Here is a 27,910-nt window from a genome sequence, read left to right as displayed (position 1 = left end):
ACCACTCCCCAAATAAAAGTGGTATCTAGTTCCTCTTTTATTTCTTTATCTGTGTTGGCTTGGGACTACTTTGACCAATTGCATATGGCAGAAGTGCTGCTGTGTGACTTACAATGCTAAGTCAGAAAAAATCAAACTATTTCTGCATGGGTCTTTTGACAGTCAAACATTCTTTGGACCATCTTTGGACACTTGGATCTTTTGGACACTTTCAGACACAACCTCCACATAAGAAATCCTTCTACATTGGAACCATCAGGCTGTAGGGGCTCTATATAGCATTGTTAGCCAGCATTAAGTGCCACATACCAAGCTATTTTGGGGAGAAGATGATGGGAATAAGAGAAGTATTTCAAATGTGTTTTATTTGTTTATTTTATAAATTTATTTATTTATATATTTATTTAATTTTGGCTGCGTTGGATCTTCGTTGCTGCGCGCAGGCTTTCTTTAGTTGCGGTGAGTGGGAGCTACTCTTCATTGTGGTGTGTGAGCTTCTCATTGTGGTGGCTTCTCTTGTTAAAGAGCACAAGCTCTAGGCATGCAGGCTTCAGTAGTTGTGGCTTGAGGGCTTCAGTAGTTGTGGCTCACGGACTCTAGAGCGCCAGCTCAGAAGTTGTGGCGCAGGGGCTTAGTTGCTCCGTGGCATGTGGGATCTTCCCGGACCAGGGCTGAAACCCATGTCCCTTGCATTGGCAGGCAGATTCTTAACCACTGCACCACCAGGGAAGCCCAGATGTGTTTCTTAAAGATAGTGGACATATTAATTTTGACACTCAATTATCAATGTGCAATAGATATTCAATAAATATTTATTAATGCATGAATTAATGAATGTAATTGAAATTAAAATATTTAATATATATAACCATTTTTAATAATAGGAGTTTCTAATAATTTGAAAATTCTACTGTTTGAACATGAAAACATTCAGGAGTTTTCATTTCTCTCAGTAGAAATTCTATGACAATGGTTAGTATTTTGGAGAATAAAAGTTTCATCTAAAATACCAAAATTCATTGGAAAGAAGATGCCTAGAATAAGAGAAATATTTTATATGTAGATTTTAAAGCATCATATCAGAAATATTAAATTTGGCACTCTTAATTATCAATATGGGTCCTAGGATTGCTAATTACTTTGCAGTGATCAATTCTAATGATAAATTTAATGTCGAAGAATAGCTCAGAGCTTGCTTTCATCTACCTTATATATATATAGGGCCTAAGATATCACCTTTAGAAAAATTACTCATAGTATTGATTTTGATTATTGCACAGGACAAAGTATACTTAAAAGTAAGAGATTTCTTATTGGATTATATTTAATTCTCAGTCTTGTAGAGTAGATTTGTTCAGTCCAAGTTATCCTTGGAGTGGCTTGACATGACTCATCAATTAAGAATATTGGATGAGTTTCATGGTGACTAAAAACCACAAGTTATAAAATTAATGAGTCAAGTATTTAAATTAATTTTGGATGGCATATTTGACAGTTATTGCTTAGTGTGTCTTAATAAATCAATGATCTATTCCTTCCATGAGAAAAGCATCTGCCTTTAAAATAAAAAATACAAAACCAAGGCTTATTCTAACACAATTCTTTTCTTTTTTAATCTTGTTACAGCATTTTTTTTCCAAAGGAAAAAGCATTGAGAGAAAATTGATATGATTATACTTAATCTTATGAATGTTAATTTTCTAGAACTCCTTCGAATTTCACTTATATCATAAACAGCCGCTTTATTGTCATAAAATATCTCTATAAGAGTCTTTTTTTCCCCTTTTACTACTTAAATTCTAGCTAATGATTTTCCTGTTACATTTTCCTGGTACAGCAAGTTAATGTGCTGAGTTTCTTAAGAATTTTAAAGTATTTCTCATAATTAGGGCTATTTGCTTAAACAGATATGCACAGGCATCTTCAAAGCATTATGAAATTTTCAGAAATGATAAGAAAATGAAATGGCCACTTAAATGTAATTAAATGTCTGAGTTGTGACTAATAATTACAGATATTATGATCATTGAAAATTTACATTTTAAAATTATGTCATGATGATGTCTTAAACTAAAACGCTAAGTGTAATGTTTGCTTTCTAGCATGAGTAAAGCAAATATCTCTTGAAATTTTAGTCCTGAGAAAAATTCAGTTGTTCAGTTAAGTTTCTGCCTTAATTGTAAGGAATTAACTGACTTTGTAAATTTTGGATTTATTATTCCTTCTTTGCTTAGTAAAATATATGTAATGCTACATTAAAGAATTATGGTAGAAATATGGAAGTACTATAAAATGAATTCTTGTATTATATAAATCATATACTAAGAACCATCTTGCGTTTATTTTTTTTATTATTATGAAAACCAGACAGTAGAAAGAGATTAACTTATTTTAGCATACAATATCATATTAAGATACCAGGAATTTAAAAAAATCTCAATATAAATTCTGCATTGAGTAATCCAATTAGTATATTAATTGTGATTATTGAAGGAAATGCTGCCTTCTTCCTTCCTAATGGTTATGTGCTGCATAACAGTGTTTTAAGTTGTATTTAAACTACAATAACGTCACAATCACTAACTTTTTCATGTAGAATATTTATTTGAATGTTTCATATTCAAAAATGTTAATATCAAGTATACTTTCCATATATTTCATATTTCTAAAAATTGTATATTCAGAATTTTCCCCACAATATACTATATAATTTTTTCTGAATTATTTTGGTTACTCAGACTTACATTTAGCATATCTTCTTTCGTGGCAATTTATAAGGAATTACAGGATAAATAAGTTTTCTTTCTGCTTTTTTGCACATTATACATGATTTTGGATCTGGAATTTTCAAAGTGTATATATATTTATATACTTTTTTTTTTTTTGCGGTACGTGGGTGTCTCACTGCTGCAGCCTCTCCTGCTGTGGAGCACAGGCTCCGGACACACAGGATCAGCAGCCATAGCTCACGGGCCCAGCCGCTCCGCGGCATGTGGGATCCTCCCGGACCGGGTCAAGAACCCGTGTCCCCTGCATCGGCAGGCAGACTCTCAACCACTGCGCCACCAGGGAAGCCCTTATATACATTTTTGTGTATTTTTAAGCAGCCAGACTGCACTTTTGGTAACAATTATAGAACCAGAAACAGGGTAAAGTGAAAGTGGCATAACACAAATAGTTGAAGAAATAACGACTGAAACATTCCTAATTTAAAATAAAAATAAAAATACCTCAACCAGGAAATCTAAAAAGTTCATTCAACACTAAGCTGGATAAAACCAAAGAGGATCATACCAAGACACATCAGTGTTAAGTGGAAAATACAAGGTTAAAAAGAAAATCTTGAAAGCAGACATGGAAAAAGATGCAATATATGTAGATAAACAATTATATGAATATTGACTGACTCCCCAGGAAAGCAATAGAGGGGGAGAAAACAATGGAATGACATCTATAAAGTGCTGGGAGAAAACATACACACACACACACATGCACACAACTGTCCAACTCAAATTCTATAATCAGTGAAATTATTCTTGAAATAATCTTGAAATAATGAGGATGAAATGAATATTTTTTCAGAAAAATGAAATGTGAGAGAATTAAATACATAGCCACAGTATAATTCCTTTAGTTCTTATTCTTTCGCTATTTTTATTATATATTTTACATTTATACCTAGCATTTCCCCTTGATACAATAGTATAAATTATCCTACAGTCAGTTGCTGTTATGTGATACTAGTTTTCACACTTATCCACATTTTTTATATTTTCCTGTGGATCTAAGTTAAATCTGGTTAAACTTCCCTTCATTCAGAAGAACTTCCTTTAATATGTTTTGTAGTCTGTGTTTGTATGTGATGAATTCTCTTATAAAGTTTAGTATAGCGTGATTCATATTTAAAATTATAGCAAAAATTTTAGAAGGGACATACAGATAAACCTAGTACCTTAGAAGTCTGAGGTTGTATTGAACATATAAAAAACTCCTTTGAAACTTTAAGACTTAGATATAATGTGCAAAACAAAATAATAGCCTGTGTTGAATTGGAGTGATTTATCTCCCATTCCCCCAGTTGACTGGCCCAAAGCTCCTGATCACAGGTGTTCCTCCAATTGACATTCATTGAAAAAGTCACCAAGTTCTATCCCCTAAACTTTCATCTCATCCTTGCTGTATAGAGATTAATATCAGCAAATAAGACAGTATTGCAAATTACATGGCAAAACCAAGTGCCTTGAGACTGTAGCTGCTGCAAAGTAGGTATCAGATCATGAAGTATGTCATGAAACTATTTTCTGAAAATCTGTACTTTTTCCATTTCTACACACTTCTATTTCATATCCATTTAAGTAATCAAATATCCATTCAATATATCCAATTAAATATCTAATTAATCAAATCCACTCTAGTAATCAAAGTGATTATCTGGATTTTTCTAGTTGCTTTGTGGTTTTGCTTTTTGAAGCTTCTTCATTCTCAGAAAGATCATTAGGTTATTTTTTATAAACAATTACAACCTTCCCAGGCATGGTCTTTCTATATATCAAATGTAATTGCCTTATTCTTTGAATCATAGATTAGTCCTTGGCTCTTATTTACTATGTGTGTGATATTTATGAAATATTAATATTATTACTAATAATTAATGGATAGAGATGAAATAAAAAATGAATGGACATACTGCCCTTTCCGTTTTGAAGTTTAAAGTGTGCAGTTCAAGAAGTGATTCAGAGGCCTCTTAGATAGCCTCATCCACCAGAGGGCAGACAGTAGAAGCAAGAACTACAATCCTGCAGCCTGTGGAACAAAAACCACATTCACAGAAAGATAGACAAGATGAAAAGGTAGAGGGCTATGTACCAGATGAAGGAACAGGATAAAACCCCAGAAAAACAACTAAATGAAGTGGAGATAGGCAACTTTCCAGAAAAAGAATTCAGAATAACGATAGTAAAGATGATCAAGGACCTCGGGAAAAGAATGGAGGCAAAATCAAGAAGATGCAAGAAATGATTAACCAAGACGTAGAAGAATTAAAGAACAAACAAACAGGGCTTCCCTGGTGGCACAGTGGTTGAGAGTCCGCCTGCCGATGCAGGGGACATGGGTTCCTGCCCTGGTCCGGGAAGATCCCACATGCCGCGGAGCGGCGGGGCCCCTAAGCCATGGCTGCTGAGCCTGCACGTCCGGAGCCTGTGCTCCACAATGGGAGAGGCCACAACAGTGAGAGGCCCGTGTACCGCAAAAAAATAAAATAAAATAAAAAAGCCACATGTACCCCAATGTTCACTGCAGCACTATTTACAATAGGTAGGTCATGGAAGCAACCTCAATGCCCATTGACAGATGAATGGATAAAGAAGAAGTGGTACATATAAACAGTGGAATATTACTCAGCCATAAAAAGGAACGAAATTGGGTCATTTGTTGAGATGTGGATGGAGCTAGAGACTGTCATACACAGTGAAGTAAGTCAGAAAGAGAAAAATAAATATCGTATATTAATGCATGTATGTGGAACCTAGAAAAATGGTACAGACGAACCGGTTTGCAGGGCAGAAGTTGAGACACAGATGTAGAGATCAATCGTATGGACACCAAGGGGGGAAAGCCACGGGGGGGTTGGGATGGTGGTGTGATGAATTGGGCGATTTGGATATACATGTGTACACTGATGTGCATAAAACTGATGACTAATAAGAACCTGCTGTATAAAAAAATAAATAAAATAAAATTCATAAATTAATAAAAAAAGGAAACTTCAGGATAAAAAAAGTGGTTCACACATCATACATAATTTTATCTCAATAGATTTCCCACTCTTAAAAAATTCCATGCAAGTATTTGAATACATATTAATAACATAAGGATTTATTCTAATTTTTACCATTAGCAGTTTTTTCTGAAATGTTATTTCATTCCAGAAAATATTGAGTTTTATTAGTTTATATGGAATAAGTCACATTTTGAATGTATAATACAAAAATATTTGAAAGTTTAAGTAAGCTTACTGCAAATTTCCAGAAAGCTTATAAAATTAAAAACAAATTTAAGCCAATTGTGAATTTTTTCTATGTCAAAAAATTCCTACTTCTTAGTTTTCTGTGATATTTAACATTAAATATTAACATATTTAAAATTAAATAAACATATTTTAAAAAGTAGGGGACAGTGGTTTCAAAGATGTTAAGTGAAAGCTTCAATTACTGTTTAGAATAGTAAGAGATTCTAAAGAAATATCATTGCCACTGGCAGGCATAATTAGCCTTATCATCGTTATCCTGAAAACTGCTGCTCTTGGAGTTTGTTGTGAATCATCTAAAAATGATAACCAGAGAAACTGTGCACCCATAAAGAGATACTTTCACTAATAACAACTATTAAAAAAAGCATTGCTGGAACAGACTTGTCACTGTGAACCATCAACAAACAGGAGTATTATCAAAAGCATGAGAAAACATTGAGCTAATAGACTATACCACTCTCACCTTCTCCCACCATAGTCAGAAGAGTCAATATCTATTTTTGAATTCCTGAAGATGGGGATCAGAACGTTGCTTCTTTCATTAAAATTCATACTAGGCATATTGATTCCACAGTTGTCTGCAGACTTTTAGTAAAGCTATATGTGTGTATGTGTGTGTGTGTATATATATATATATATATATATGAATATATATGTATATGAACACACATATGAATATATATGAACACACATATGAATATATATGAACACATATATTCAAATAGCTAGGAAGAGAAATATAGATGTTGTAGATACAGATATAGATCTAATGATTTAATGGAGTAATAATTAAAATTAAATATTTCAGAAAGAGACAGAGAGATGAGATTTTCCTTTAATTCTGAAATTGAGACCTGAGCCTAAATTAATGAAAAAGCACTATATTTCCCATCTTTTAAGTTATAATACCCATTTTTAGCAGTCAAGGCCTGCCCCCTCTCTACAGATTTCACTCTGAACTGTACATTTGCCCAAATTACCATGACCACCCTTCTCATCAACAGTCAGAGAAGAGGGAAGAAAGTATATTGATTTGTGGAATTGACCCACAAATCAGGTTATTTCCTCCTCTTTGTAAAGGAGGGATTCTTCTCCTTCCCAAAGCCAACCGATAGAGATTCCAGAAGATTCTCTCTAAAAGAGGAAAGGCCAGTCCCCTGAGTGGATGTGTGTCTGCACAGTGGCCACGCTCTCCAGCACCTACACCAACCTGTGCAGAGGAAAAGGTGTGAGAGACTTTACTGCAGTCAAACCCCATACCTTTCCACAATTTGAGTTTCTCATGGCGTGACGGCTCACCGAGGCAGGTAGCTGGGCTTGAGCCACCTTGTTGTCGCTTCTAGAAGAGGCACTCACAAGTGGAGAATAGCTCTTTGTATGTGAGGTGCACCTCATTTGGTGAGAACTGGAGAAGAAAGAGAAGAGGAACATTAAGTCTAGATAAAGCTCCATTTACTGTATCAGGGAACATCAGGAGATGGTGGCACCCCAGACTTCAAGAGAAGCTACTCAGTACCCCTTTGCAGAAGCCAGCTATGAGGCTGGTGAGGGCTCCTCGGTAACGCTCCCTCAGACAAGACAACTGGTCACCACAGACCCCTAAATGAGATCCACCTTCTCTAACTCTTTCCTGCCCCAACACCAGAGCTGAAACGCACGGAAAAACTTTCCTCCTCCACTTCAAGCCTATTGAAATATAAGCAAATGAACTAAACTATGAGTAGAATTTCAGTGATGTTTTAAGACAAATCAAACGGAAACTTTGATTATGAAATAAGACTATTCTATGAAAATTAACTGTAAACTTATGAAACAAGGCCCATTTGTTATTTGACATGCTACTGAGTGATAAAAAGAGAAGAGTCTACATAACACAATCACGAGATCAAATTAGAAAAATAAAACAGATCCATATTTATGCCCTAGTGTTTAGAGATTCCCCAGGTTAATACTAATTTTTGTGATCTCCAGTATACTTTTACCATGAACTTATGGTATAATTTTAGTTGTATTTATTTTTACAAAGGTAACTAACACTTAGCTATGTTTCAGTATTTTTATCTTAGTCTTTTGTTAGGATTTACTTGTTAGTAAATAACCAATTTAAAATAAAAGGAGAGGGAATTCCCTGGTGGTCCAGTGGATAGGATTTGGCACTTTCACTGCTATAGCTCAGGTTCAAACCCTGGTTAGGGAACTAAGATCCAGCAAGCTGTGGCCAAATATAAATAAATAAATGGAGAACTTCAACTAAATGAATCATTTTTCTCTAGGAATTATTTCACACTGAATACAATCATTCTTTAATTAATCTGTTTGTAACTCTATATTTTAGTACTTAGGAATGCTTTCAATTGGCACAAGTGTAATCTGAATTAAAAAGATAATTAAATAAGATGTTTATTTTCCCTGTGTAATGGTGGACACCAGTAATGTTTTTCTGTTTCAAACATTTTCATACCAATAACATTTCTCTAGGACTCTCAATTAACTTACTGGTATTTCCTTCTAAAATACAGAACTATAAAAGCCACTTGGTTCAGGGGTATACTAATAAATATTTAACAAAAATGAAGTACCAATTACATTCAAAGGGCCCATCAAATTATTATTTTCAAAGGTAAATTGCTTGGGAAACTTGAATATTTCACAATAATTATTTTCCTCAATTTCTAAAAATTAAATACAAAATTAAAATTTTGAATAATTTTTAAGCATAAAAAGCTCAATCAATCATGTATCTGTCTTTAAAAAGGAAAAACAATGGTGTTACTCTGTTACAATAACAAAGAAATCTATTTATGCTTAGTAGAATTAAAAAAATTATCTAACCATGCATGAATATATATATATAGATAGATAGATAGATATAGATATCTAGATATCTAGATATATCTAGATATATATATCTGCCTGTCTGCCTGTCTGTTCATCTGTATAATCTATCTGGTGTCTGTGTTTTCACTTATGATGCTGTGATCCAAACAAAGAAAAGAAATCCCTGTATTGACATGTTATCCACTCTCATTATAGAACTTTATTTGGTCAGCCTCCTAAGCCATTCTTTTGTCTATCTGATTTTAAGGTCAGGTCTTATGAACAAGAAGCTATTAATAAGTTTATATTAAAATCAATCCTTGTTTAGGCATTTTAACAGCTTAATCTCTCAGTTTTCCTCGATCTCTCTTTCTGTCTCTCTCTTTCCAGAAAAATGATGATCCTGTATTTACAATTGTGAAACTGTAGATTACTATAAAACAACTAAATATATTGAATTGTTAATATGTCTCAACAACTATACTAGGCACATTGTATAAAAAATTATTTAATCCAAACATGTATAGTTACTATTATAATCCCAATTTAAAGGTAAGGAAAATGAGGTACTGAGTATTTAAGAAATATACCTAATTTACATAGGTAGGAAGCAGCAAAATCTAGATTTAAACCCACATTTTCTCTCTGAAGAGCTTAAACTCCTGACTTTTATGCTATACTTCTTTAAGTTACATAAAGTATCTGAGTCTCAATTTTCTCAGAAAGTACCCAAGTCCTTTTTTCATTCATTGAGTTAGTCATTTAAATAGTGTTTACTATGAGCTAGACTACATTTGGATGCAGGCACAAGTATTAACCAGAAACAAAACAGACTATGTTTCTGCCCATAAGGATGTTACTTTCTGGTTAGTTTGTTATGGTATCACTTCCAAATCTCTGATTCTTTACTGAGCTATGTCTAATTGCTGTTAAACTAATCTATTGAGGTTTTTTTTTTCTTTATATTTTTGTCTGTGAATTTCTCTGTGGCTTTACTTAATCTAATCTGTCATTTTTTATAGTTGTTACTTTCTTGTTGAAGTTTCCAAGCTTACTCCATCTCCTCAAGCATAGTAAATATAGTTACTTTGACATCTTTTCTTAATTTTTAAATTTTATGTCTGTTGATTCCCTCTACAGTGTCCATTTATCCATATATCTTTGAATGTATTTGCAAAATATGATACGTGAGCAACTGTTTTTGGCAGTAGTATCTGGAGGCTTAAATGATGTTTTCTTCCTCAAATGATGATTATTTGCTTTGCCCAGGAGGATAAGGACAATGAAATCCTGAGTTACTTTAATACAAACTGAGTGTGAGATTTTCTGGGCTACTTAAGTGGGTAGAAGCCAGGCTGCATGTGGTGATTGGTTTAATTCTGATAACTTTTTACTACTTTAGTATACCAGCAAGCTTTAGTGTCCTGGTCCAAACTAGTTCTTCACACTGTGGGTCCTCCTCTCCAAATGTGGCTTCATTAGTCCTTCAGGACCAGAAAGACTGTACCACCACCAGCTAGTAGCCCCCATCCTGAATAAGAAATGCTCCCGGGCATTTGCAGTCCTTGCCTCTCAATTCCTTTTCTCTCCTAGATCATAGCCTGCCAACTTTTGACTGTATTTTTCACTTCCATGTGAAAGCTAGTTTGAGTTATTCTAAAATAGGTACTCTGTCATTATCAGAAACATAAGACTGACCCTTATTCACCACAAAAAAATGCTATTTGAAATTTCATCTCATTTGTGAAGTCTTTTGCCTTTGACCTCTGTTATGAAATTGTCAAATTGATGCTTTTTAAGTGGAACACAGAGTGCCCCACGGTGAGCTGCAGATCAACAACAGACCACAAAAGAAACTGAAATCGAGAAATGGATTACTCACATACCCTGGAAGAGGTACCCTGCATGCCTCTGGGCCACATGAGGAGGTCAAGGCAGAGAAAGGCAGGACCTAGAGAACAGGCCTTTATTAGGGTCAGTGGGTGAAGTGCTTTGGGGTTCCTGGGTTAAGGCAGAATTGGCTGATTCAAACCAAAACAGTGGGGTTTTGGTAAGTTATACAGGGCCTTATCTGAAGGGCACAAAAGGGGCGGACTCTGGGAAACAGGAGAAACCGGTGGTAACAGAACTGTTGGAGAAAGCGCACCAGTTACTTACATCTCCTTGTGAATCTGTAGGATTCTCTCTAGGGCGTGTACTTGTTTGAGGGCTAATGTCAGTCTAAAGTCACCCCAAGGGCTTCCCTGGTGGCGCAGTGGTTAAGAATCTGCCTGCCAATGCAGGGGACACGGGTTCAAGCCCTAGTCCAGGAAGATCCCACATGCCGCGGAGCAGCTAAGCCCGTGCACCGTGACTACTGAGCCTGTGCTCTAGAGCCCGCGAGCCCCAACTACTGAGCCCGAGTGCCACAATTACTGAAGCCCGTGCTCCTAAAGCCCGTGCTCCACAACAAGAGAAGCCACTGCAATGAGAAGCCCGCGCACCGCAACGAAGAGTAGCCCCTGCTCTCCACAACTAGAGAAAGCCTGCGCACAGCAACGAAGACTCAGTGCAGCCAAAAATAAATAAATAAATAAGTTTATTGAAAAAAAAAAAGAAAGTCACCCCAGGCTGCTTGGCCAAACAGAAAGAATGGCAAGGCAGCAATTCCATAGAGTAGCTAAACTCTTGACAAACCCATAAAAGTATCTTTTAAAAAGGTGCTTGATTATGTCTGACAATATCATTTCACTTGAACAAGTGAAAATTTTTGTTTCTTTGTGTTACTCTCGAAATTTTTATCTGTTAGATAAAAAGGATTAGAAAGTGTTTTAAATCAGCATTACAAAGTAGTGCTAAGTAAGTACCTATGTGGTAAAATAAAAATTGTAATATCTGTCTATATGCATATCCCAGCATCTAATTTGAATGTATTATATACTGCAAATAAAACTTATTTCTATTTATAAACATGAAGCTTTCTTTTTTTTTCATCAAAGCACAGAGTTATATTAAAAAAAGAGAGGGGCTTTAATACGTATAACCTCTGTTATCTTCAGGAATTGTTCAATATTGTTTGTGGCTATTTCAGACACCGAGCTCAGAATGTGATGTTATTCTCTTATCAATACAAGCCCAGGGAGAATGAGAAATTAGTCTAGATCTGGCAGGGTACTCTCATTCTATTAAAAAAGTACTTGAAAAAGTAATCTGGGTGCAGAGACTGACATATTCATTCATTATTCAATTACTCATTTTACACATGTTTAGTTCCCACCTTATACCAGACATAGAACTGACAATATAAATGATATTTAATGAAGATAAAAAGATAATGAATATGATGGCAACTGTAATAACAAAGTTCTTTCATTGATATTAAGAAATCAAGAGATGCCCTAAAGGTTATTTCAAGATATGAACTATGGAGACTGAATTACATATAATAACATGTGATCAATTATAATACATAGCTAACAGATGAAGTGATAATGCAGAGATAAAGACTTTTCAGATAGCAACAAGGGCCAAAATAGCTCAAAGAGTTAACTCTTATGATCCATAATATTTGACACTGGAGTCCACAGTAAGGTAAAAGAACCAGAAAGAACTGGACAAATACAATTTGATAAACTCATGGGTGTACGAGGCTCAATGCTCTGAGTAAGCAGGTTGTGATTGTCCTGATCTGTTCACAAAATAGAGTCATTATTTGGTAAAGACATCTTGGAAACCGAGATTACATCTTGGAGTCTGGAGAATAGCATCATCTTTTTTATGAAGGACTTGCACAGTATTTGCTCTGTGTCGGAGATGTCAAATATCTCGGATTCTTAAGTCAACAGCAAATAATATTTATTTTTTTCAATTGAACAAATTAAAAACCAAATTTGAAGTCACATTTCCATAACACTGTTGGTTGGTGAAATAGCTGAGATAACAAGACATGAAATTATAACTCCAAACAGGAAATACCTACTAGATGGGAGTTGCCTGGTGGTCCAGTGGTTAAGACTTCGTCTTCCAATGCAGGGGGTGTGGGTTCAATCCCTGGTCAGGGAGCTAAGATCCCATATGCCTCATGGCCAAAAAACCAAAACATAAAACAGAAGCAATATTGTAACAAATTCAATAAAGACTTAAAAAAAAAGAGAAATACCTATTAGAGCAGTTGTTTCCCTGAAAATATTAATATATTAGCTGGCAAAAGACTCAGTTACTATGGGAGGTTTTTCTAGATTTGTCCAGAAATAGAGACAGGAATGAATTCACTTGTGGTCCCAATGAAAGGAATCAGAATTAATTGACTATTTGCCAATGATCAATTTTGGGATTGATAATTAAAAAGGAGGCCACACACACATATTCCCAAGTACTAATATAACATTTATGTAATTGCTGGTACCATTGAATTAATTTGACATATTAAAACAGTTTCCTGCAATCATTTAGACTTTTTCTGTAAAAAATCTAATTATAACTATCAATTTTATAACCTGCAAATTACAAGTCATATTTTAAATTTAAAAAGCAGTCAAACTCTTTGAAGATTTATCTTAACAATGACAAAGCAATTAGTTGGGAAATAATGTTTTAGTCATATAATCAACTATCCGACCTAAGAATATTGTTTGCATATATATTTAATTTCTAATGAAATAAGTGAATATAATAGTTTATACTATGTATTTATTTGATTTTTAAAAATTCGGTCAAGGCTGTCAATTCTAAACCATCAAATTCCAGTGACTTTGGCAGTCCTCTTTTGAATTCAGTGGTTTGGAAACAAGTTTAAGTAAAATATTAATGATTTCATGGAACCTTCTACATTTTTTCAAAATGAGAATAAAATAATACATTTACTGCTGCTGATTATTAAGAAATGTTCTCTGTATCATCTAATATTTATGTTCTCTGAAAATGCAAGCGCTGTACACTGGTATTTTAAATAACATTATCTTTCCTTAAAAAACCATGTATCTTTCATGCATCTTAGCCATCTGATCAATGGTTGGAAAAGTTGAATGTGAAGCAGTGTCACTGGGATACTATCAGAGTCACGTTTAATAGGCTGGGCCCAGGGCCTTTGAATTTTTAATCTAGAATCCTCAGAGAGTAATAAACAAGCAGTCTCTCAGTATGAAAGCAATTTTAAATGTTAGGTATCACTTCAGTATTAGAAAACTCTACAACTTTAACTGTGACCTGTACAATTGCTTTGTTTTTCCTGAAAGCTTTCTCTCTCCAGCTCGGTTCAGAATTTATCACATTATGCTCATTTTCCTAAGTTTGTTTTTTATTTCCTTCAGAAATAAAAAAGAAGACAATGTTAGAAAACCAGTTTTATTTGACGAAAGAAGGCAATATAACCACAAATAGGTTTTGAACTTAATTCTACAGTACATGCTTCACGTTCAATCTTTTGTTAGCAACAGTAGACCATTTCACATACAGGTGCAGATCAAGTGCGAGGCCCATTGAACACAGCTAATTTTGCTAATGCATGACAATTACAGAAACACCTGTGCTAAATAAACTTGTCCTATTTCCATGAAAATGAATAGTGCTCAATAACCCTCAAAATATCTCATTTCATGCTGATTCAGATTTCCTCTAACCATTTTTCTGTGACATTGCTTCCACAACATAGCATGGTTTTGAAAAACCAAATTCAGTTTGTTTCCATATGTATATTTCAGATATTTCTTCCTTCATTTTCTTTTTATAAGGAAGCACTGTTTCTTGAAGCTATTGTCATAAACATTCTATAGTTTTAGGCCTGCAGAGAGCAAAAGTGTATAATTTGTTTTAAAAAGACAATCCAAACATCACAGCTCTGCTTATATGGGGTTACACACTATTAAACTGCACAAATAGACTATCAGTGACTAAGAATGACTTGAAACACAACTTCCTGTTTAATGCTCCAAAAGTTACCCATCCCTGATGATATGTTAAATAACCATTGCTTGTAAATTGTGAGCTAGCAATTAGAGTTTCATTTACCTTTTGTGTGCGGTACGCAGCCCTCTCACTGCTGTGGCCTGTCCTGTTGCGGAGCACAGGCTCCGGACGCGCAGGCTCAGCGGCCATGGCTCACGGGCCCAGCCGTTCCGCGGCCTGTGGGATCTTCCCGGACCGGGCCACGAACCCATGTCCCCTGCATCGGCAGGCGGACTCTCAACCACTGCGCCACCAGGGAAGCCCCCTCATTTACCTTTTAACCAGGGTGGTAATGTACATTTGTCCTTCTAGAATCTTTATCCATTTAACGGTAAAAACGAGACAAAACAAAACAAACCTAAAACCTCTGGTGTATAAGAGCTTTTTATTTCAAACCAAAACCACCATGTGAAACATACAAATTACTTAACAACTGTTAAACTGGGGTGCAAAGTTAGTAAAATATGTAATAAATATATCTAGAGGCAGCTGAATGGTAAGCCTAGTAAGTATACAGTTGATAGTATTTATTTAAGAGCAGTGTTGACAATTATATTTGAGAAGTTGAATGATAGTATGCAACATAAAATTCAAAAGATAAAGTGCATGAAATTATCTGTATCACTCTGCATAACAGATGTGAAAAGCTTGGGGAGTATGCCATAAGTAAGTATACTGATTTGGGTGCCTGGCTCACAGGAGCTGCTAAAACATGTTTGTTACCCAGCTATCTGACAGAAAGAATGAATGTGTGCTGTAAGCAAACCCCTTTCAGAAATGAAGAAAATTATTTCCTATATAAGTGCATCAAATCTTCATTTTGCTTTCCAAGTGCAAACAAAGTTTTCAGTTTGGTAAAGTAAGATAAAGTTTTGCTTAATTTCTATATTTATCTTATGTTCTGGTACAGACATTTGCTTGGAAATGCAATATAATACTCTGCATCCTTGTCATCAGGAAATGAGATATCAGTACATATTCCAGGATTTGAAGCTAGAGCATAAAACAAGAAAAGACTGAAAAACTGAATTACAATAAGGTGGTATGAGGTACATTTATATTCTCAATTTTTAAATGCGTATTATTCAGAAAGCATATGCAATAATAGTCATCTTCTATAAACTGGGATTTTATGGCAGAGTCACCTATATATATTAGTACATGTAAACCTCTACCAATTTCTACAATACCAAAATAAGGAAGCAAAATTTAGATTTAATATATATTTTTTCTTTTGAATTTTATTTTTCTTTTATACAGCAGGTTCTTATTAGTTATTCATTTTATGCATATTAGTGTATACACGTCAATCCCAATCACCCAATTCATCACACCACCACCACCCCCGCTGCTTTCCCCCCTTGGTGTCCATACGTTTGTTCTCTACGTCTGTGTCTCTATTTCTGCCCTGCAAACCGGTTCATATGTACCATTTTTCTAGGTTCCACATATATGCGTTAATATACAATATTTGTTTTTCTCTTTCTGACTTACTTCACTCTGTATGACAGTCTCTAGATCCATCTACGTCTCTACAAATGACCCAATTTTGTTCCTTTTTATGGCTGAGTAATATATATTTTATATAAAGTTGAAATGAAACACAAGATTGCATTATCTACAAATTCTTCTGTCTATAAACATGAAATTATACTAAAAAATGAAACGACAAAGACAACTTAAGTCTGTGTTTTTTATTAAGGAAACCTAAATTTGTATGGGTTAATCATTGAATTAAAAAACTAACTTAATTCAAAAGAAATTAAGTAAAAAATTACTTAATTCAAAAAGTTGAATTAAGTAAAATTCTCAATTTATAGACATATCAGTTTATTGCATCTTTTTTAAAGTAACATATACTCCCCTACACAAGGAATGCTATATTCACAATAATGTTTTGAGCCAAAATCTTAAATCTCTAAAGTGTATTTCAAAGACTTTTCCAAGAGGCAGAGTTTGGGGTTATGCCACTTGAAGCCAAGGAATGCCAAAGATGGCTGGAAACTACCAGAAGCTAGGAAAGAGGCAAGCAAGTAGGAGATTTTTCCCCAAGAGCCTCCAGAGGGAACCAATCATGTTGGCACTTCGACTTTGGACTCCCCAAGCTTTTCACATCTGTTATGCAGAGTGATACAGATAATTTCATGCACTTTATCTTTTGAATTTTATGTTGCATACTATCATTCAACTTCTCAAATATAATTGTCAACACTGCTCTTAAATAAATACTATCAACTGTATACTTTGGAACTGTCAGAGAATAAATTTCTATTGTCTTAAGCCACCTGGTTTGTGGTCATTTTTTATGGCAGCCCTAGGAAATTAATACAGCATGTTAAAGAAAAAGAAGAAAATTATGCATTAAATTTAATTTTACTTTTAAGATAACTCACATTGACAGTAAATGTATATTCTTCCAAGATTCATGTACAGAAATACATGGATAGTTTTGGAGATCCATGACATGACATTATGAAATCAATAAAATTCTACTATTGACCTGCCAAATGAGTTATTCTTTCTTTACCATTCTTTAAAACTAATAAGCAGAAGCCATGAGCCTGTGAAAGTGCATGTATTCATCTATTATTAGTTGATATCTATAGTCCATTGACATATTTAGATTCTTAATTCTGTATCTATACAAATTGGGTTTTGTCTTGCACTCATTTAATTTTAGTGCATTACAAGTTTATCTTCATCTGTCTAATTTAAAGTTTCTCAAAAGTAAATAATTTTGCTTTAGGAAACACTCAAAAGGTGTCCATCCATGTTCTCATAACAGATTCTTCTATTTAATAAACACCTGCTTCCATTTTTCCTTTTCTATAGATTCTAAATAAAATCTGCAGCACTTGCAATGTAAAATCTGTTCCAAAATTTCTATTTCGTATTGTCTATAATGTAACATAAAAATTTCTCTATCTTCTTTTTCCCCTCAATCACCAACAATTTACTTTAAAAAGAAAAAATATTTAAACAAACAAAGCAAAAAAGATTTTCCATATGTCAGGCACAACGATTGGAATTGGAGATTCAGTATTGAACAGGGCAAACATGTTTCTTCTCCTCATTAACCACTTTTTCCAATGAAACCTACTAAAATGTTTTCAAACAATATCAGATTGTATCCATACCATATGATTATCTGTTCTTATTTATTTATTAGAATGAAGAAAATCAGAAGGGAATGCATAAGTGAGTGCAATGATTTGGTTTTCACTGAATTGATATTTATGATCCATTGCAGCTGAATGCAATGATTTGAGCAAAACATAATGCTTTTAACATTTACTCATTTTCCCTTCTATGGTAAATAACTTATTTTCAAAGACCAGACCCAGTTGGTTGGATATCAAGTAAAATGATTTTCTAAACAGATCAAGAATGGCCGTCTTGTTGCTGTTCATTGACAATCCCAGTCTTAGAGATGATTTCATAAATGTGACCAAGACATGGGGAAATACTCTGCTAAGTTCCTACCCACCCACACAAACACACACAGGTGCCTAGACACACATGGGGATAGGGAAAGAATGAATAAGGTTTTCCTCTGTTGGGAGGCTGAATTAATACAGGCACAAAATCCTTGAACCTGACACGCTAGACTTTACAAATAATCATGGTAATAGGAATTATGCTATTTTTCAGAGTTCAAAGGAGGAATAATTTCATTCCTGGAACACATGTTGGTAAAAACAAAACAGATAAAAGTCACCCAAAGCATATCAACTTTAGTTTTATTTCAAAGGGAAAATTCTCAAATCATGCTCTTATGCTTAAATTCTCAAATATTTAAGAAATGAGTCCCAGGTATACGCTTCTTCCCCAATAAATTTGGAAACATTTGATGTGGCATTCAGATTCCATGTCAAAATCCCTCTTTCTTCCTTAAAGATCTGCTCTTCTAGAGGGAGTTAGACACTGAATCAAGAGTGTAGCTGGAGGCCTATCTGGCTACCAACCTTGCCTTCCTCTGCCAGTTGCCAGGTTGTCACCTGAGTCACCCAAACACACAGGAGCCCCTGGTTATCTATACTGTCTGCTTGCTGCAGGGGAAGAAATGGCTTTTTGAAGCTACTTGGGGTCTAAAGGTTATCTGAAAGGCATAAGTCATAACAAAGATTGTGCTTTCCGTAAGCACAGTGACACAAAATATTACATTTCATTTATTCAGCGCAAAAAATTACAGTCTAACGTGCTTTTGGCAAGATGTCAAAAAATAAGCAAATGTTGACTGAATTTTTTATTTACATGGCTGATAAAAATAGCATTATGGTATCAGGCAGTGTGCAACCTACCTGCCACAATTTCTATTCTCTATCATTATTTTTTTGAAAAGTTAGGCTTCAAAATGCATCCTTACAATAATGACCCCGCTTGTATGTACTGTTAAGTATACTTATATAAACTAAACTAAAATTTTAGGGATTTTCATATTGATATTAAAAATGTAAGGATCATTGCTCATTTATCTTTCTAAGCACAATATTTCTAAACTGCTTGATTTTAAGATACGTCCTTTTTAATATACACTTCATCAATTTCCATGAAAAGAGATCATTAAAATATGCATATAGAATATTATTGCTCAGAGAAAGGATTCTGAAGGCAAAAGAGAAGTATTAGAATATCAGGTGTATTTATTTTAGTGAAAGTACATAATCATAATGTTTCGTTTAACAAGTAGTCTGCTTAAATATTACCAGTTAGGGTTAATTAGGGTGTAAACCCATGTAAATGGCGTTTACCATCACTATCACACAATGTAAATACTTCAACTTAAAATGACTTTTACAAGCATAGCATTTTCTTATAAAGATAGTGTACTTTTGTGAAGTTACTAAAAAACACTACACGTAATTTTCTTTTCCAAAAAAAGTGACAGAAATTGAAAAATAATTTTTAAAGTTTTATGAACATCTTTATTTCCTTAATTAAATTTTGTGCTACTGTACCATGTAAGATAAGTTTAATTTTGCATTAGAAGTCCAGATATTCCTTTTAATGGCTTCAAAGAGGAATGTGAAACCTCTTTAAGTTGCTATTTTACAGAAAATATTCGCTTCTAAAATTTACACAGCATTTTTTTTTTCCACCAGATTGGGAAAGGATAAGTAGACTATCCCTACATAGAACATTTCTAAAGTATTTTTAAAGAAAAAAATAACCATAATAAGAGTAACGTAGTTGAGAGATTTTTCATATCACATTTTCTAAATCACCTTCCTGAATATATGGATATTCCATTATGTGATTGAACTGCTTCTGCCTTACTTTGAAAGGTAACAAACCTAGATTTCTAGTACGGCATGAACTTAATCTAATAGACAAATGAATTGAACATAAACTACTCAGATTATTTTTATACTATAAACTGAATCAATTACAACTATAAAAATAGGAGTCGGTAGTTTACTCACTTTTTTGGTCAATGATTTTCTGCATAGCCATGTGTGCCAACGATAGAAGGATTACACAAAAGGAGAGCTAGCTATATTTTCAGTTTTGCTGATAAGACACTTGGAACATTGAGGTATCAAAGGTCTAGGAAAGGAGGAAGAAACTGGGCCTTCTGAGAGAATCTCCATTATCAATATTTAGTACACTGGAACAGAAATATTCAGCTATACAACTCAGAAGAGGTACCACATGGAGCATTATTGAAAGTAATGTATCTAAAATAAATAATATGGAATTCTGTTTCAGGCTTGGGCATATAGAAACTTTATATTTTCTATAATAGTTACCAAAATAGAACTTGACTGTGCCATTTCCAGTACTGTTCTCTGACAAGGTGTCTTTCAAATGGGAGGTGTACCCTTTTTATTTAGATGGATACATGAACTTATCAGAGCCCTACATATTTAATAGCTGTATTGATGTCAAATCAACTGTTCAATAAGACCTAATTTTTACTCATACATTTGTTTACTTAATAAATGGAGCTCTTGCCTATGATGTAATTGACAGAATTCAACAGTATATATAAATAAATATAATTGATAGAAATTTAATGTTCTAAAGAAGCCCATAATTTAAGTAATGATAGCATTAATCCTAAGCATCTAATTATAATACAGTATAATATAGTATGATACAGCATATAACATATAACGACACAATACAACATGACATAACATAATGTAACACAATATAATGTAACATAATGCCATGTATGACAATATATGTAGTACATAAAAAGTACTATAGGGAACATTTTTATTCAAGTTAATACCCTGAAGTAAATAATCTCCAGTAGTGCTGCAGATAGTAAAATCAACAGAGTTTGATGAATTTTTTTCATAAATAATGTGATTTTCCTATAAAAATATCCTGTTTTAGGACTGCTCAGGCATATTAGGCAGTTTCCCTGATGGGCATCCTCTATACATTTCATACAGGACACTGGTTAATCTGAGGCACCTTATCCTAGCTATGGGAAATGGATAGGCTGAAGGAGTGAATTAGGCAGTTCTTACTTCATCACATCTTTTGTGGTGATGGCACAGCATAATATGTGGTCTGACTGCAGAATGGCTCAGGGCATCATTACTTGTTAATGCTTTTTCAGGGTCTTGACAAGTTTTGATTTCAAAATCACTGATTAAATAACTCTAGTCCTCTCCAATTCATGTTGTCACAAAACCTGTAACTATTTTTTATTAGAAAAAGGCTAGAATAAAGAAGAATGAAATATTGCCATTTGCAGCAACATGGATGGACCTAGAGATTCTCATATTAAGTGAAGTAAGTCAGACAGAGAAAGACAAGTATCACATGATATCACTTATTTGTAGAATCTAAAAAAAATGATACAAATGAACTTATTTACAAAACGGAAATAGACTCACAGACATAGAAAACAAACTTATGGTTACCAAAGGAGATAGTGGAATGGGGGAGGGGCAGATAAATTAGAAGTTTAGGATTAACATATACACCATACTATATATAAAATAGGTAAACAACAAGGACCTACTGTATTTCACAGGGAACTATATTCAATATCTTGTAATAACCTATAATGGAAAAGAACCTGAAAAAGAATATATATATATATGTGCATATATATATACACATATATATACATATATATGTATAACTAACTCACTTTGCTGTACACTTGAAACTAACACAACATTGTAAATTATACCTCAATTTAAAATAAAAGCTTAAAAAAAGGAAAAGGCTAGAATAAAGTTTTTCATGTGTGTTAGTAGAAAAAGCCCATGTAGTAATTTTGCTATTTTTGATAACTATAACTGATAAACTCAGTTCTTATTTTCCAATTAGTGTATGGTTACATTCAGTAGATGAAAACTATTTTCATTAAGAGATTAAAAAAATAGTTGTACTAATGGCTTCTTTTTTTTTACACTTTCTATTTAAGATTTTATGGTTAAAATGTAGGTTGCCCAGCTTCCCTGGTGGCGCAATGGTTGAGAGTCCGCATGCCGATGCAGGGGACACGCGTTCGTGCCCCGGTCCGGGAGGATCCCACATGCCATGGAGCGGCTGGGCCCGTGAGCCATGGCCGCTGAGCCTGCGCATCCGGAGCCTGTGCTCCGCAGCTGAAGAGGCCACAACAGTGAGAAGCCCGCGTACCGCAAAAAAAAAAAAAAAAATGTAGGTTGCCATATAAAAGAAATAGTACCATGTCATCACTTTAACATATTGTAACCATTAACAATAGGCAATGAAATAACAAAGCTATAATTCAATTAGAGTGAGTGGACAACTGATTGAAAAATAGTACTCACCAAAGATTTTAAAATTATGACTTTTTAATTAACTGTGTAATGGATTTTACATGCATTGTTTCTGATGTCATAATTCAAATGCATTATTGTAATATCACAAGAGTACTACAGCATGAGATTTTATTTTATATTTATCTTCATCTTACCATGGGATACACCAAAAGATGATATATAGAATTATTTTGTAAGCTGATGATTTCCAAATATGTATTTCTATCTTGGACCTCTTCTGAAATCATTATATATATATATATATTTATATTTATAGTTATATTTATATTTATACATAGTATTTGATTATATCTCACCACCACCAAAGTTTAATCCTACCACCTAGCCTCATTTTCTCCTCCCTGGACTGTAATCATCTGCTAATGGATATCTTTGCTTCTCTACTTGTCTAGATCAGTCTATTCTCAAAATGGCAGCCCCAGTGAATGCTTTTATGAGCTAGAAACTTATTGCAACCTACTATTGAGCACATAGTAGATGCACAATTAATGTGTACAATAAGTAGGAGTAAATTTAAAAATGAGTAAATCATATAAAACTCTGTACTATGTTAGATTTAAAAGGCAGTGATGGCATGTATTAAGAACATGGCTTAGAGTGTGCAGCTCTACTAGTTTTACAAGCCAAATTTACCACATACAAGTAAAGTGTTATTAAGAAAGCTGGATTATCCATTTTGGGCCTTGATTTCTTCTTTGGTTAAATGGTCTTGACAATAACTTTTCACTAGGAATGCCAAAGCTAAATGAGTTGACATGTAAGAATTTGCATAGTACACTATATAGTCTCTTAGCTATTCTAAATAATATGTATGCACTTATTTTCACTTTCCTTTAATGTTTTCTTTGTACTTTAGGTACATTGTAAACTCTATTAGATATCGGATAGCAAAATGTTTGATAATGATTCTCTGAGCTTCTAGTGACTGTGTGACATTTAAAAGTGTTATTCTCAATATATCTTGGCACTGAAAAGAAGTAATGAATTTTGAACTTGGAAGCTAATCAGGAAGTGAATCTTGCTGTCAAAGCTAGAGGCAGAGATAAAGCATCGGGAATAGAGAACACAGACAGGTAAGTAGATTGGAGCTTTTAGGTTAGAGCAGCAGCATGGAGAAATTCTCATTAACACATCAACCAGGCAGCCAATATTTTGCCAAAATTACTGGAATGAAGCAAAGCCTTTTGCAGAATCTACGGAAAAAGATTTATTTCTTAATGTGAACTTTGAGCAATTTATAAGGCTAATGATTTCTTGAAATTAGCCAGGGCTGTAAATCAAGAGGTAGATGCTTCAGAAAGATGTTTTGAGACTTCTAGAGGATGATCCAAAGGTCCTAGAACAAGAATTCCGGTAGCTAGAAAACAGGCCATTCCCCTAACTATAGTAATTGAAATTTTTATTTGTTTCTAAATGACTAAATTTTCACCTGGAAAGCTTTTTATGTTTAACATTTTTTAATGGATAAATCTGTGCAGGTATAGATACAGCTTCTTTTTATGATTTCTATCCATATATTTGAGGGTGGATTGCAATCATCCTTATTATTACCAAATGTGGCAATGACAGCTCTTCCTAAAGTCTTAAAACTGAAGGTTCTAGATATTGATCAGTAAAACCATTAGCATAAACACCATTCCGCAGCCCATTTCCTCATTCTGCTGACTGCAAACCTCAACTGACAGATCCATTTCATTCTTGTTTCAAACCCTTTCTATTAAATGCTTAATACTTCCCTCTGCTGTTCCCAAAATATTCTTGGAGAATAATTGGCTGTAAATATTCAAATATTCTTTTAAAGTAAGTTATTAGTTTAGTTACATGTTGTGTGTAAAACTATTTATTATAATTCAACTCTATTTTTTAAAAACTGATCTCCATTATGCCATTAGTAAATCCTATAGATAAAGGCATATTATACATAGTGAGAAATTCAATTATAAATTATCCTTTACCTAAAAGGCTAATTCCAGGTTTGGAGAGAATTTGAGATTATAAATTTGCAAATTTATGGAGAGTTGTGGAGGTATTCAATAACAAAAAATATACAATTGCATATAAAACTACAGTTTGTTCAACTATTCTTTTTTGAATTTTATTTTATTTATTTACTTTTACAGAACAGGTTCTTATTAGTTATCTATTTTATACATATTAATGTATTATTGCTCAACTATTATTATTTTAATTAACTGAAATGACTCTATAATACTTTTTCCTCTATTTTTTAAATGAATACTCTTTTGCCTCTTCATGTAACAGAAACTTTGTAATTTCCTATAGAGACAATGGAAAGATAGTTCAGTCTTATTTTACAGCATGGTTGATTGAATTTTTAAAAATCTTAAATTAATACTGACAGCTTAGTTTAGGAAAGTTTCTTTCAGTTTGTAAATTCTTATAAGTAAAATTATATGGTACCCTCTTTAGTAGCTTCTCACTCAGATTTTTCTTCCTATCCTGGTTCTTGGCTTCTGAGAACTTCAGCCTTGGACGTCCCTAGACTTGGTCCCTGACCCCACCGTTACAGCAGCTTGTTCTGCTCCCCTGGGTCCTTAGTGGGCATCACTAGGAGACCATGAGCCTTGAGCTAGTGACTCCCAAGCAAGACGTCGTGCAGAGCCTTCTCCAGAGAATCAAAGGCAGGCCTGGGATGCTGAATGAGGTCCACCAGGGACAGATTTTCTCCTAGGAGGCAGGTGGTTGTAAATGTGCCAACAAATCACTGGACCAGCCTGCACCCCAGGATCATCCACAGGGCATAGAGGAGGATTCCCAGGCCAAACTCCATGCCTCTACACTATGGCTCTGGGCACAAGGCTAGAGCTACTTCTTCCTGTTTAAAATCTCTCTGACAAATGCTAAAATCTATCCAAGAATAGGATATATGCACCAATCAAAAATAATTATCAATCACAAAGGAGTTTATATTTGTTAGCCCTCTTCTGCAAACTCCCTGCTGTGGTTCTTGGGCCTATAGAACAATTGAAAAATTTCTTGTATAGATTGAGAGTGCGGGTCACTTTCTCTTGGAGTGTTCTTAGTGTTATGCAAGAGAGGAAAGGCCCATCACTGCTAGAATCTTGACTATTGTACCTACTGACAGCTATGTACAGTCCATGCTATTTAAATATGAGTGAAAGAAACAATAGCCATGTCATTTCTCCCCTTTATGTTTTTCCTTCAAAAAACCTATGTTCATCTTCATTGTATAATCTTACTGGTATGCATCCTTGACCCCTTTGCTCAGCAAATATCATAAAATCTACACAACATATGACTCAAAAATATTTCCTTCCTAACACACACAAAATTTGTTGGATATTCTGTGAGTTATAGCAGAAGTTTAAAAGTTCATAATTGCTTAAAGAATTCACTGAAAGGAGAAGAAAGTTTGCCTTTGCACATTAATAACTCAGCCAGATTTGCTATCAACCTTCAGGGCTATCATCACAAAAAGCATTTTTTTTTTTTTTTGAGTTTTGTGCTATTTACCAATGTTGACACCACTGACAGATGAATTCTGAAAATTTGATTAACTGTGTTCATAATAAATTTACACTTGGTGTGTGTATTTGTTCATTTATTAAATATTTATGCAACAGTTGGTATTTTGAGGTAATTGTTAAGATGATCAATCAAAAAGGAATCCCCTGACAAAATGAATAAATTAAATATGACATTCATGCATTTTATGATGTATTTTATAAATTGACCAAGTATATTATGGAGATTTGGTGGCAAGTTAGAAGCAGAATCCCTATTCATAAATGATTTAATATGTATTAACTTTCCATGTAAGATATTTCTGCAATGGTATATATTACACAGATGAGTAATAATATATTTTAAAATATCTTAATTTATTTTTAAATAAAATTTGCTGAGATATAACATATACAAAAAATTCTACTGACTTCTGGTTTCAGCGCAGACATGTAAAGAACTTGGAAGGTGTCTCTTAGGTTCTTACAACAGCAAAAATCTCAACAAAATGAAAATCAATGGCTTTTCCTGTACCTATCAGGTAAGTGAGGCAAGGGAAACCACCACCATAAAATCTGGAGAGATGGTTGAATTTAGAGAGTCACAGGAAAGTTCTGCTTTTCTAGAGCAGAAGCTGCTCACGCCATAGTGGTAGGAACACAAATGGTAACTGACAAATTCCTGGAGACTGTGTGAACCAGCTTGCAAGTTAGAAATTCCTTAGCTGCAGTCTTGGGGGAGTTACCTTACTTTCATGGGGTTAGCCTCCAGGAATCTTACCAGGTTTTCATGGTTAAGATTCAAGAACCCCACATCCCCTCAGAGAGACGAGTTTTTAGATAAAACTTTAGAACAATATCCATGAAAGAAACCACAGGTATTTTGGACTTCACTAAAATGAAAACCTTCCACTCCTCAAAAGACATGTTAAGAGAATAAAAAAGACAAGTCACAGAATGGGAGATAATATTTGCAAAACACATACCTGATAAAGAATTTGGATCCAAAAAATACAAAGAAGTTTTAAGTCTAACATGAAGGAAACAACTAACCCAATTAAAATTAGGCGAAAGATATGAACAGACACTTTACCAAAGAAGGTGTACACATGGTAAATAAACATAGGAAAGATGACAACATCATTTGTCATCATGGAAATGCAAATTAATTACTACAATGAGATACCACTATGTACCTATTAAAAGGGCTGATACCCAAAAGACCGACACTACCAATTACTGGTGAGAATGCAGAACTACAGGAACTCTCATTCATTGCTGGTGGGAATACAAAATGGTATAACCATATTGAAGACAGTTTGGAAGCTTCTTGCAAAGTTAAACACAGTCTTATCATACAATCCAGCAATCCTGACCCTCACCATTTACCTAATTGATTTGCATAAATACGGATGGTTACCATATATACACGTGTGTGTGTGTGTGTGTGTTTATACATGAGTTATGTGCACATGTACCCCCTTTCTCTGTCCACTGAGAGATCCTAGGAGTGACTATAGTCTGGTAGCAAAAATCATACTTTTTACCCAGATCTAGGTTTCTAATATCATTTTCCAACAGAGTAACTCCAGCTCCTTGGAGCAAGGTTTTTTTTTTTGTTTTTTTTTTTTTGCGGTAAGCGGGCCTCTCACTGTTGTGGCCTCTCCCGTTGCAGAGCACAGGCTCCGGACGCGCAGGCTCAGCAGCCATGGCTCACGGGCCGAGCCACTCCGTGGCATGTGGGATCTTCCTGGACCGGGGCACGAACCCGTGTCCCCTGTATCGGCAGGCGGACTCTCAACCGCTGCGCCACCAGGGAAGCCCCACTATAAATGTACTTTTGTAGCTCAGAGTATATTTAGTATATTTAAGATCTGAGT

The sequence above is a fragment of the Pseudorca crassidens genome, chromosome 2 (genome assembly GCF_039906515.1).
Source record: "Pseudorca crassidens isolate mPseCra1 chromosome 2, mPseCra1.hap1, whole genome shotgun sequence".
NCBI lineage: Eukaryota > Metazoa > Chordata > Mammalia > Artiodactyla > Delphinidae > Pseudorca > Pseudorca crassidens.
This window is presented reverse-complemented; position numbering follows the sequence as displayed.